Source organism: Canis aureus, chromosome X (assembly GCF_053574225.1).
Source record: "Canis aureus isolate CA01 chromosome X, VMU_Caureus_v.1.0, whole genome shotgun sequence".
NCBI classification, from domain to species: Eukaryota; Metazoa; Chordata; class Mammalia; order Carnivora; family Canidae; genus Canis; species Canis aureus.
Genome location: NC_135649.1, coordinates 61,881,148 through 61,892,131, shown reverse-complemented (window position 1 = coordinate 61,892,131; position 10,984 = coordinate 61,881,148). Strand labels below are relative to the sequence as shown.

The 10,984-nt window shown below is 39.6% G+C and overlaps 1 pseudogene; it reads right to left on the bottom strand.

Annotated features, from left to right (window-relative positions):
• Positions 1–10,445: 10,445 nt before the first annotated feature.
• Positions 10,446–10,566, bottom strand: LOC144309286 (U6 spliceosomal RNA; annotated as a pseudogene).
• Between the last annotated feature and the right edge of the window lie 418 nt (positions 10,567–10,984).

Below are 10,984 nucleotides of genomic sequence, written 5' to 3'. Positions count from 1 at the left end.
GTATTTATTAATTATTTAAATATTAACAACTTACTATATTCCCAGTGTCTCAAAGAAAGATGCTTCCATATCGGGTGCATTAATATTTATAATGTATATCCTCTGATTATTATTTTTATGATTATGGAGTGTTCTTCTTTGTTTCTTCTTACAGTCTTTGTTTATTTTAATAATAAATTTATTTTTTTATTGGTGTTCAAATAGCCAACATACAGAAATAACATCCAGTGCTCATCCTGTCAAGTGCCCCCTCTGTGCCCATCACCCATTCACCCCCACCCCCCGCCCTCCTCCCCTTCCATCACACCTAGTTCGTTTCCCAGACTTAGGAGTCTTTATGTTCTGTCTCCCATTCTGATATTTCCTACCCATTTCTTCTCCCTTCCCTTCTATTTTCTTTCACTATTATTTATATTCCCCAAATGAATGAGACCATATAATGTTTGTCCTTCTCCAGTTGACTTATCTCACTCAGCATAATACCATTCAGTTCCATCCATGTCGAAACAAATGGTGGGTATTTGTCATTTCTAATGGCTGAGTAATATTCCATTGTATACATAAACCACATCTTCTTTATCCATTCATCTTTCGATGGACACCAAGGCTCCTTCCACAGTTTGGCTATTGTGGACACTGCAGCTAGAAACATCAGGGTGCAGGTGTCCCGGCGTTTCATTGCATCTGTATCTTTGGGGTAAATCCCCAACAGTGCAATTGCTGCGTCGTAGGGCAGGTCTATTTTTAGCACTTTGAGGAACCTCCACACAGTTTTCCAGAGTGGCTGCACCAGTTCACATTCCCACCAACACTGTAAGAGGGTTCCCTTTTCTCCCCATCCTCTCCAACATTTGTGGTTTCCTGCCTTGTTAATTTTCCCCATTCTCACTGGTGTGAGGTGGTATCTCATCGTGGTTTGGATTTGTATTTCCCTGATGGCAAGTGATGCAGAGCATTTTCTCATGTACTTGTTGGCCATGTCTATGTCTTCCTCTGTGAGATTTCTGTTCATGTCTTTTGCCCATTTCATGATTGGATTGTTTGTTTCTTTGGTGTTGAGTTTAATAAGTTCTTTATAAATCTTGGAAACTAGCCCTTTATCTGATATGTCATTTGCAAATATCTTCTCCCATTCTGTAGGTTGTCTTTTAGTTTTGTTTACTGTATCCTTTGCTGTGCAAAAGCTTCTTGTCTTGATGAAGTCCCAATAGTTCATTTTTGCTTTTCTTTCTTTTGCCTTTGTGGATGTATCTTGCAAGAAGTTACTGTGGCCAAGTTCAAAAAGGGTGTTGCCTGTGTACTCCTCTAGGATTTTGATGGAATCTTGTCTCACATTTAGATCTTTCATCCATTTTGAGTTTATCTTTCTGTATGGTGGAAGAGAGTGGTCTAGTTTCATTCTTCTGCATGTGGATGTCCAATTTTCCCAGCACCATTTATTGAAGAGACTGTCTTTCTTCCAATGGATAGTTTTTCCTCTTTTATCGAATATTAGTTGACCATAAAGTTGAGGGTCCGCTTCTGGATTCCCTATTCTGTTCCATTGATCTATGTGTCTATTTTTGTGCCAGTACCACACTGTCTTGATGACCACAGCTTTGTAGTACAACCTGAAATCTGGCATTGTGATGCCCCCAGATATGGTTTTCTTTTTTAAAACTCCCCTGGCTATTCGGGGTCTTATCTGATTCCACACAAATCTTAAAATAATTTGTTCTAACTCTCTGAAGAAAGTCCATGGTATTTGGATAGGGATTGCATTAATCGTGTAAATTGCCCTGGGTAACATTGACATTTTCACTATATTAATTCTGCCAATCCATGAGCATGGAATATTTTTCCATCTCTTTGTGTCTTCCTCAATTTCTTTCAGAAGTGTTCTATAGTTTTGAGAGAATAGATCCTTTACCTCTTTTGTTAGGTTTATTCCTAGGTAATCTTATGCTTTTGGGTGCAATTGTAAATGGGGTTGACTCCTTAATTTCTCTTTCTTCAGTCTCATTGTTAGTGTACAGAAATGCCACTGACTTCTGGGCATTGATTTTGTATCCTGCCACACTGCCAAATTGACGCATGAGTTCTAGCAATCTTGGGGTGGAGGATTTTGGGTTTTCTATGTAGAGTATCATGTCATCGGCAAAGAGGGAGAGTTTGACTTCTTCTTTGCCAATTTGAATGCCTTTAATGTCTTTTTGTTGTCTGATTGTTGAGGCTGGGACTTCCAGTACTATGTTGAATAGCAGTGGTGAGAGTGGACATCCCTGTCTTGTTCCTGATCTTAGGGGAAAGGCTCCCAGTGCTTCCCCATTGAGAATGATATTTGCTGTGGGCTTTTCGTAGATGGCTTTTAAGATGTTGAGGAATGTTCCCTCTATCCCTACAGTCTGAAGAGTTTTGATCAGGAATAGATGCTGTATTTTCTCAAATGCTTTCCCTGCATCTAATGAGAGGATCATATGGTTCTTGGTTTTTCTCTTCCTGATATGATGAATCACATTGATTGATTTACGAATGTTGAACCAGCCTTGTGTCCCTGGAATAAATCCTACTTGGTATGGTGAAAAGTTTTCTTAATGTATTGTTATATCCTATTGGCTAGTATCTTGTTGAGAATTTTTGCATCCATGTTCATCAGGGATATTGGTCTATAATTCTCCTTTTTGCTGGGGTCTTTGGTTTTGGAAGTAAGGTGATGCTGGCCTCATAGAACGAATTTGGAAGTACTCCATCTCTTTCTATATTATCAAACAGTTTTAGTAGAATAGGTATGTTTTCTTCTTTAAATGTCTGATGGAATTCCCCTGGGAAGCCATCTGGTCCTGGACTTTTGTGTCTTGGGAGGTTTTTGATGACTGCTTCAATTTCCTCCCTGGTTATTGGCCTGTTCAGGTTTTCTCTTTCTTCCTGTTCCAGTTTTGGTAGTTTGTGGTTTTCCAGGAATGCGTCCATTTCTTCTAGATTGCCTAATTTATTGGTGTATAGCTGTTCATAATTTGTTTTTAAAATCGTTTGTATTTCCTTGGTGTTGGTAGTGATCTCTCCTTTCTCATTCATGATTTTATTAATTTGAGTCTTCTCTCTCTGCTTTTTAATAAGGCTGGCTAATGGTTTCTTTATCTTATTCTTTAAAAGAACCAACTCCTGGTTTTGTTGATCTATTCCGCAGTTCTTCTGGTCTCGATTTCATTGGGTTATGCTCGAATCTTTATTAACTCTCTTCTTCTCCTGGGTGTAGGATCTATTTGCTGTTTTTTCTCTAGCTCCTTTAGGTGTAAGGTTAGCTTTTGTATTTGAGTTCTTTCCAGTTTTTGAGTGGATGCTTGTATTGCAATATATTTCCCCCTCAGGACTGCTTTTGCTGTATCCCAAAGATTTTGAACGGTTGTATCTTCATTCTCATTAGTTTCCATGAATCTTTTTAATTCTTCCTTAATTTCCTGGTTGACCCTTTCATCTTTTAGCAGGATGGTCCTTACCCTCCACGTATTTGAAGCCCTTCCAAACTTCTTGTTGTGATTTAGTTCTAATTTCAAGGCATTATGGTCTGAGAATATGCAGGGGATGATCCCAGTCTTTTGGTATTGGCTCAGACCTGATTTGTGACCCAGTATGTGGTCTATTCTGGAGAAAGTTCCATGTGCACTTGAGAAGAATGTGTATTCAGTTGAGTTTGGATGTAAAGTTCTGTAGATATCTGTGAAATCCATCTGGTCCAGTGTATCATTTCAAGCTCTTGTTTCTTTGGAGATGTTGTGTTTAGAAGACCTATCGAGTGTAGAAAGCGCTAGATTGAAGTCACCAAATATAAGTGTATTAGTATCTAAGTATGTCTTAACTTTGGTTATTAATTGATTGATATATATTGGCAGCTCCCACATTCGGGGCATATATATTGAGGATTATTAAGTCCTCTTGTTGGATAGATCCCTTAAGTATGATATAGTGTCCCTCTTCAGCTCTCTCTACAGTCTTCGGGGTAAATTTTAGTTTTTCTCATATAAGGATGGCTATCCCTGCTTTCTTTTGAGGTCCATTTGAAAGGGAAATGGTTCTCCAACCTTTTATTTTCAGGCTGTAGGTGTCCTTACGTCTAAAATGAGTCTCTTGTAGACAGCAAATAGATGGGTCCTGCTTTTTTATCCAGTCTGAAACCCTGCGCCTTTTGATGGGGTCATTAAGCCCGTTCACGTTCAGAGTTACTATTGAAAGATATGAGTTTAGCGTTATCATGATATCTATTCAGTCTTTGTTTTTGTGGATTGTTCCACTGGACTTCTTCTTAAAGGGGAATTTTAAGAGTCCCCCTTAAAATTTCTTGCAGAGCTGGTTTGGAGGTCACATATTCTTTCAGTTCCTGCCTGTCTTGAACGCTCTTTATCTCTCCTTCCATTCTGAATGAGAACTTTACTGGATAAAGTATTCTTGGTTGCATGTTTTTCTCATTTAGGACCCTGAATATATCCTACCACCTGTTTCTGGCCTGCCAGGTCTCTGTGGAGAGGTCTGCTGTTACTCTAATACTCCTTCCCATAACGTCAGGGATTTCTTGTCTCTTGCTGCTTTTAGGATCTTCTCTTATCTTTGGAATTTGCAAGCTTCACTATTAAATGTCGAGGTGTTGAACAGTTTTTATTGATTTTAGGGGGGCATCTCTCTATTTCCTGGATCTGAATGCCTGTTTCCCTTCCCAGATTAGGAAAGTTTTCAGCTATTATTTGTTCAAATACATATTCTGGACCTCTGTTTCTTTCTGCGCCCTCGGGAACCCCAATTAAAAGAAGGTTTTTCTTCCTCAGGCTGTCACTTGTTTCCCTTCATCTATCCTCATGATTTTTGTTTGTCTCTTTTTTCCTCAGTTTCCCTCTTTGCTATCAACTTGTCTTCTATGTCACTCACTCGTTCTTCCACCTCGTTAACCCTGGTCATCAGGACTTCTAGTTTGGATTGCATCTCATTCAATTGATTTTTAATTTCTGTCTAATTAGATCTAAATTCTGCAGTCATGAAGTCTCTTGAGTCCTTTATGCTTTTTTCAAGAGCCACTAGTAGCTTTATAATACTGCTTCTGAATTGGCTTTCTGACATTGAATTGCAGTCCAAATTTTGTAACTCTGTGGGAGAGAGGACTGTTTCTGATTCTTTCTTTTGAGGTGAAGTTTTCCTTCTAGTCATTTTGCTCAGTGTAGAGTGGCCAAAAGCAAGTTGTATTGGGAAAAGGAGAAAAAGAGAGGAGAGAAAGAAGGAAAGAAAAGAAGGGGCCTTGACTTCCCCTGGAACTTGTCTGTCTAGCTGGTCTTCTGGGGGAGGGGCCTGTTGTGCTGATTTTCAGGTGTTAGCACTTGGGGGAGCTGCTCTGCCCCCTGCCTGGTGCAGGGCTCAGTGAGTAATGTTTATCCTGTTTATCCTGTGAGGCCACTGTGAGGCTCAGTGGGGGTTTTTTACCCTGTGAGGCCCCAGGAGGAACAACCACAGTGGCAGAGGCCAGCTCTGGAGCCCTGGATTCAGCTCCTGCAGTAACTAAGGAGCTCTCAGTCTGCAGGGGCCTGGATGCTCCAGTGGCGGGCCGCTGATCTGCTCAGCTCGGGGCAGGAGCCTCCTTGCTTTACTGTGCCCTCCTGGGCTCTGCCTGTCCCGGGGGGAGGTCGGATCCTGGGCTGTGTCCCTGGCCCCCTGTGCTCCCGGGCCTGCACTGTTGGATTCACGCTCCTGGCCGGGCAGCCCTCTCCCCGTGGAGCCTCCGCCCGAGCCCCTCCGAGCTGCTCCCGGGTCCAGCTGTGTGCGCCCTGCAGCCCTTAGGGAGCTCGGCCGCGGGGTGTTGCACGCTCTCCCTGGGGCGCAGGTCCTCTGTTAGTGTCCCTGGGTGCCTGAGGACATTTCCTCCCCGCCTCCTGGGGTCTTGCTCTAACTCCCTGTGAGCCCCTTTCTGTCCGGGAAGATTGGTGAAGCTCCAGCTTCTCCAGGATGGAGCTTTCCTGTCCTGGGGGCACTCGCCCCAGCCTTAGCCAGGCTCCTCGCAGGGGGCCCCTCCTCCTTGTATGCCTTTTTTTTCTTTATTTCTTCCCCCCCGCCCCCGTCTTCCTACCTTGATAGAAGCGCGAACTCTTCTCACTGTAGTGTTCCAGCTGGTCTCTCTTTAAATCTCAGGCCGAATTCGTAGATTTTCAGGATGATTTGAAGTTTATCTAGGTAATTTGGTGGAGACAGGTGAGTTGGGGACCCTACTCTTCTGCCATCTTGCCCCTCCCTCAGTCTTTGTTTTAAGGTCTATTTTGTCTGATATAAGTACTGCTATCCCAGTTTTCTTTTTACTTCCATTTGCATGTTAAATGTTTTTCTATCCGTTTACTTTGAATGCACAGGTGTCTTTAAGTCAGAAGTGAGTCTCTTATAGACACCATATATATGCATCTTTTTTAAAATCCATTTTTCTACCCTGTCTTTTGGTTGGAACACTTAGTCCATTTACCTTCAAAATAATAGTTGATAGGTATGTACTTATTGACATTTTGGTACTTTTTTTACTGTTGTTTTTGGAATCTTCTCTGTTCCTTTCTGTTTCTTTTGCTCTCTTTCCTTGTAGTCTCATGATTATATTTAGTAACATCCCTTAATTCTGTTCTTTTTATTTAATGTGTATGTATTACAGATTTTTCATTTATTGTTGCCATTAGGTTCATATATAATATCATACGCATATAGCAGTCTATATTAAGTTGGTGGCTGCTTAAATTTGAACCTACCTTTTCTTTATCCTTTTCTTTTCTTTTCTCTTTCTTTCTCTTCCTCCTCCTCCTCCCCTTCCTCCTCCTCCTCCTTCTCCTTCTTTTTCTGCTTCTGCTTTAAGTAAGCTTTAGGCCCAACATGGGGCTCAAACTCATGATCCCCAGATCAAGGGTTGCATGCTTCACTGACTGAGCCAGCCAGGTGGCCAAAATTTGAACCATTTTTAAAAGTACTGTTTTTTAACTCTCTCTCATATTGTATGCATATGATGTCATATTTCACATCCTTTTATTTTGTGAATCCTTTCCCTAATTTTTATATTTTATTTGACTACTTTTGTGCTTTAACCACTATCCTGGTTTTTTTAAGTGATTGATCTATTATTTCATTATATGTTTTCATTTACATGTGAAATTTTTTTCTTTTTGTAATTTTTTCCTCTTGATTATGGCCTTTTCTTTCTATTCAAAGAATTCCCTTTGATGTTTCTTATGAGACTGTTTCAGTGGTGCTGAACTCCTTTTATTTTTGTTTGTCTGGGAAATTCTTTATCTCTTCTATTATGAATGACAACCTTGCTGGATGAGGTATTATTGGTAACATTTTTTTATTTTTTATTTATTTTATTTATTTTTTTAACTTTTTAAATTTATTTATGATAGTCACACAGAGAGAGGGAGAGAGAGAGAGAGAGAGAGAGGCAGAGACATAGGCAGAGGAAAAAGCAGGCCCCATGCCGGGAGCCCGAGGTGGGATTCGATCCCGGGTCTCCAGGATTGCGCCCTGGGCCAAAGGCAGGTGCCAAACCACTGCGCCACCCAGGGATCCCTATTTTTTATTTTTTTAAATTTTGTTTTTGTTTTTTAGTACTTTGAATATATCATGCCTCTCTGTTCTGGCCTGCAAAGTTTCTGCCATTAAATCAAGGGACAGATGCATGGGGTTTCTCTTGTATGTAATGGTTTTCTCTTGGCTGATTTAAAATTTCTTTCTTAATCACTACTTTATATCATCTTAACTACAACATGTCTTGCTGTGGTTTAGCTCCTGACAACATCTCCCATCCCTACCCATTTTAATGTGGACTTTTCTCTAGGATTAACTGTGGAAAGTCTGTTGTGGCAGTCTTCAGATCGTATTCTGAGTTAATTGCACGGATGTGGCTGTTATCATTGTGTGTCCATGGAATGAGGTAACTTTAGAATTCTTGTAACTCATCACCTTCCAAGACCCCCAATAAATAGTTTTTAGAGGGCTCACATGTACTCATTCCCCCCAGGGTTCAGTGCAGAGGCAGTCAACTGAAACACACTACTAATAATTCTGTGAAAGTGGCCTAGTTGTTTGTTTTGGAGTTTTGGCTGAGGGGCAAGTTTCTGGTTTTGCACATAGCTAGGGACCCACTGAGGTGCCCTCTAGGTGATAGAGGCCAGTGGGTACTTTACACTCACTCTCTTGGTCTAGGTATCTGGTATCAGTGAAAGAGGCCTATTAGCTTATTTTTATAGTTGTGGTCTAAGGAACTGCCTTCTAATTAAACATATCTACAAGCTGACTACATATTCCTCTAGAGACCAGGGGTTAGGTGAGCACCTTAATCATGTTTTCCATCAGCCTTACCCCAAGTTGTCAGTGTCTCTGAGAAAAGAGATTATATTTAAGTTTGGAACCTTGGATTTTGTGGCTGCCACCTAAAGGACATGTTCCTTGATAGCCTGGTTTTGGTGGTCAGTGGATTTTTTGTTCATAGGTTCAATGAGATGGTAGCAAAATAAAAAAAAATAGTTCTTAAAGGGCTATCTCTCCAGGACTCATTGAAAAGACAGCAGACAGAAACTCCCAGTTTATGTGTCCCAATTTTACCTGAAAAGAGGTACATTATAATACATGCTGCTGCCTGAGGTAATGCCAGTATCATGGTGACACGAGTCATTTCTTTTATCTATCTGCTTTAGTTTACAACTAACTCGTTATCCTTAATAAAAAAAATGCTTCTACACAGCATACCAGGACACAACAGAGATTCATCCATTTGTGTGCCCGTAAGTGGGTAGTTTGGAAAATGGATTAAGCTGTGGTAACAAAGCTTGTGGAAGTACAGGAAGAGATTGCATTGAAGGCAGCAGAAGGTATGGCATTGGGTCAGATTCACCTTTGTGACAGAGGAGGTGGAGAGTGATGGTGATAAATGGGGTCTACCTGGACCTGTTGTTCTCTTTGAAGAGAGAACACAGTGATTAGTGGGAGGGAAAGGAAGTGTAGTTAAGCAGAGATAATTAAGGAAAGTGTCTCCTGCTATCTCTGAAATTCTGGCAAAATTCTGGCCACTCAAGGTGCTCTGGGATCACCCTGATTTGAGGATCCACCAACTGGGCCATGGGCACACTCAAAGACCCCAGGGCTAAGCATACAACCCCCTCCTCACTCTACTGCCAACTCTTTATGTTCTCCATCAGTTTATTACTTATGTGTGTGTTCCCAGCCTTAGCAGCCTGTCAGTGCTGGCAAGAGAAACCCAAACTTGTGTTATAGTGCCACCTCCTGAAAAACAAAAGTAAAGCTCCTAATAACCAATTTGAATAGTTAGAGTCAAAGTAAGGTATATCTTGGAGATATTCCAGACCACCAAAAAGTAGCTAGTGAAATGATGAGGGTTTTGTTTTGTTTTGGTTTGGTTTGGTTTTCAGTGCATATAAATATACTTTCTCTGTACTGTATTTTGTTGAGTATACAATAGCATTATGCTTGAAAAAACAATGTACATACCTTATTAAAAATACTTTTTTTTGGGATCCCTGGGTGGCGCAGCGGTTTGGCGCCTGCCTTTGGCCCAGGGCGCGATCCTGGAGACCCAGGATCGAATCCCACATCAGGCTCCCGGTGCATGGAGCCTGCTTCTCCCTCTGCCTATGTCTCTGCCTCTCTCTCTCTCTCTGTGACTATCATAAATAAATAAAAATTAAAAAAAAAATTAAAAAAAAATACTTTTTTTCCTAAAAAATGCTAACCATCATCTGAACTTTTGGTAAATTATAATTATTGACCATAGATAACCATTGTTATGGTTATTTTACTATTTGTTAATAAAATAATGATGAAAATTTTTGAAATATTGTGAAAACTACCACAATGTGACAGAAACATGAAGTTAGCAAATACTATTGGAAAATTGGCAACAATAAACTTACTCAATTTATGTTTACCACAAACGTCAAATACACCGTATCTGTGAAGCACAATAAAGTGAAATGCAATAAAATGAGATATGCTTAAATAAGAAAGGTGTTTGCTATTTCATATGCAATGAGAGGGACACATTTCATCAAACATCACAGAAAAATATTGAAAAGAGATTTTCAAGCTGAAACAAAAAGACAAAAGTATACAAAGCTCTGAGTAAAGTGATCAATAGAATTAGAAATCTGTAATTCTTTTTTAAGAATATTAAACTCTTAATTATAGGACAAAGGTTAAAAGAAAAGAACATTAAAAATAACTGTAGGTATTATAAATGAAATTATTTTCTTAATTCACCCATGTGCTACTTCATTAACTAGTGTATAGAAATGCAAGATTTCTGTATTTTAATTTTGTATTCTGCAACTTTACTCAATTCATTTATAAATTCTAGTAGATTTTTGGTGATGTCATTAAATTTTTCTATGTATAGTATCAAGTTATCTGCAAATAATGAATGATTTAATTTTTCCTTACCATTTTTTAAAAATATGGAATGCCTCATGAATTTGCATGTCATGCAAACTGCATGACATGCAGCTTGGGGTCATGCTAATCTTCTCTGTATCGTTCCAATTTTAGTATATGTACTGCCAAAGCAAGCACTCCTTACCAATTTTTATACCTTTTTTTCTTATCTGATGCTGAGGTTAGGACTTCTAGTACTATGTTGAATAAAAAGTCATGAGAATGCACACTTTTGTCTTGTTCCTGATTTTAGAGGAAAAGGTCTGAGTTTTTAGCTATTGAGAATGACATTAGCTGTGGGTTTTTCATATATGGGTTTATTATGTTGAATTATCTTCCCTCTAACCTCACTTTGTTAAGTTTTTATCATGAGTGGATGTTATACATCCACTTTGTACAATGCTTTTTCTGCACCTATTGACATGTAACTTCCTTGACATTGGCTTTATTTGACATTTTTCTACATATGTCTTCTCTGGCAAGGGAAACAAAAGCAAAATTAAATTATTGGGACTACACCAACATAAAAAGCTTTTGCACATTGTAGGAAGCCATC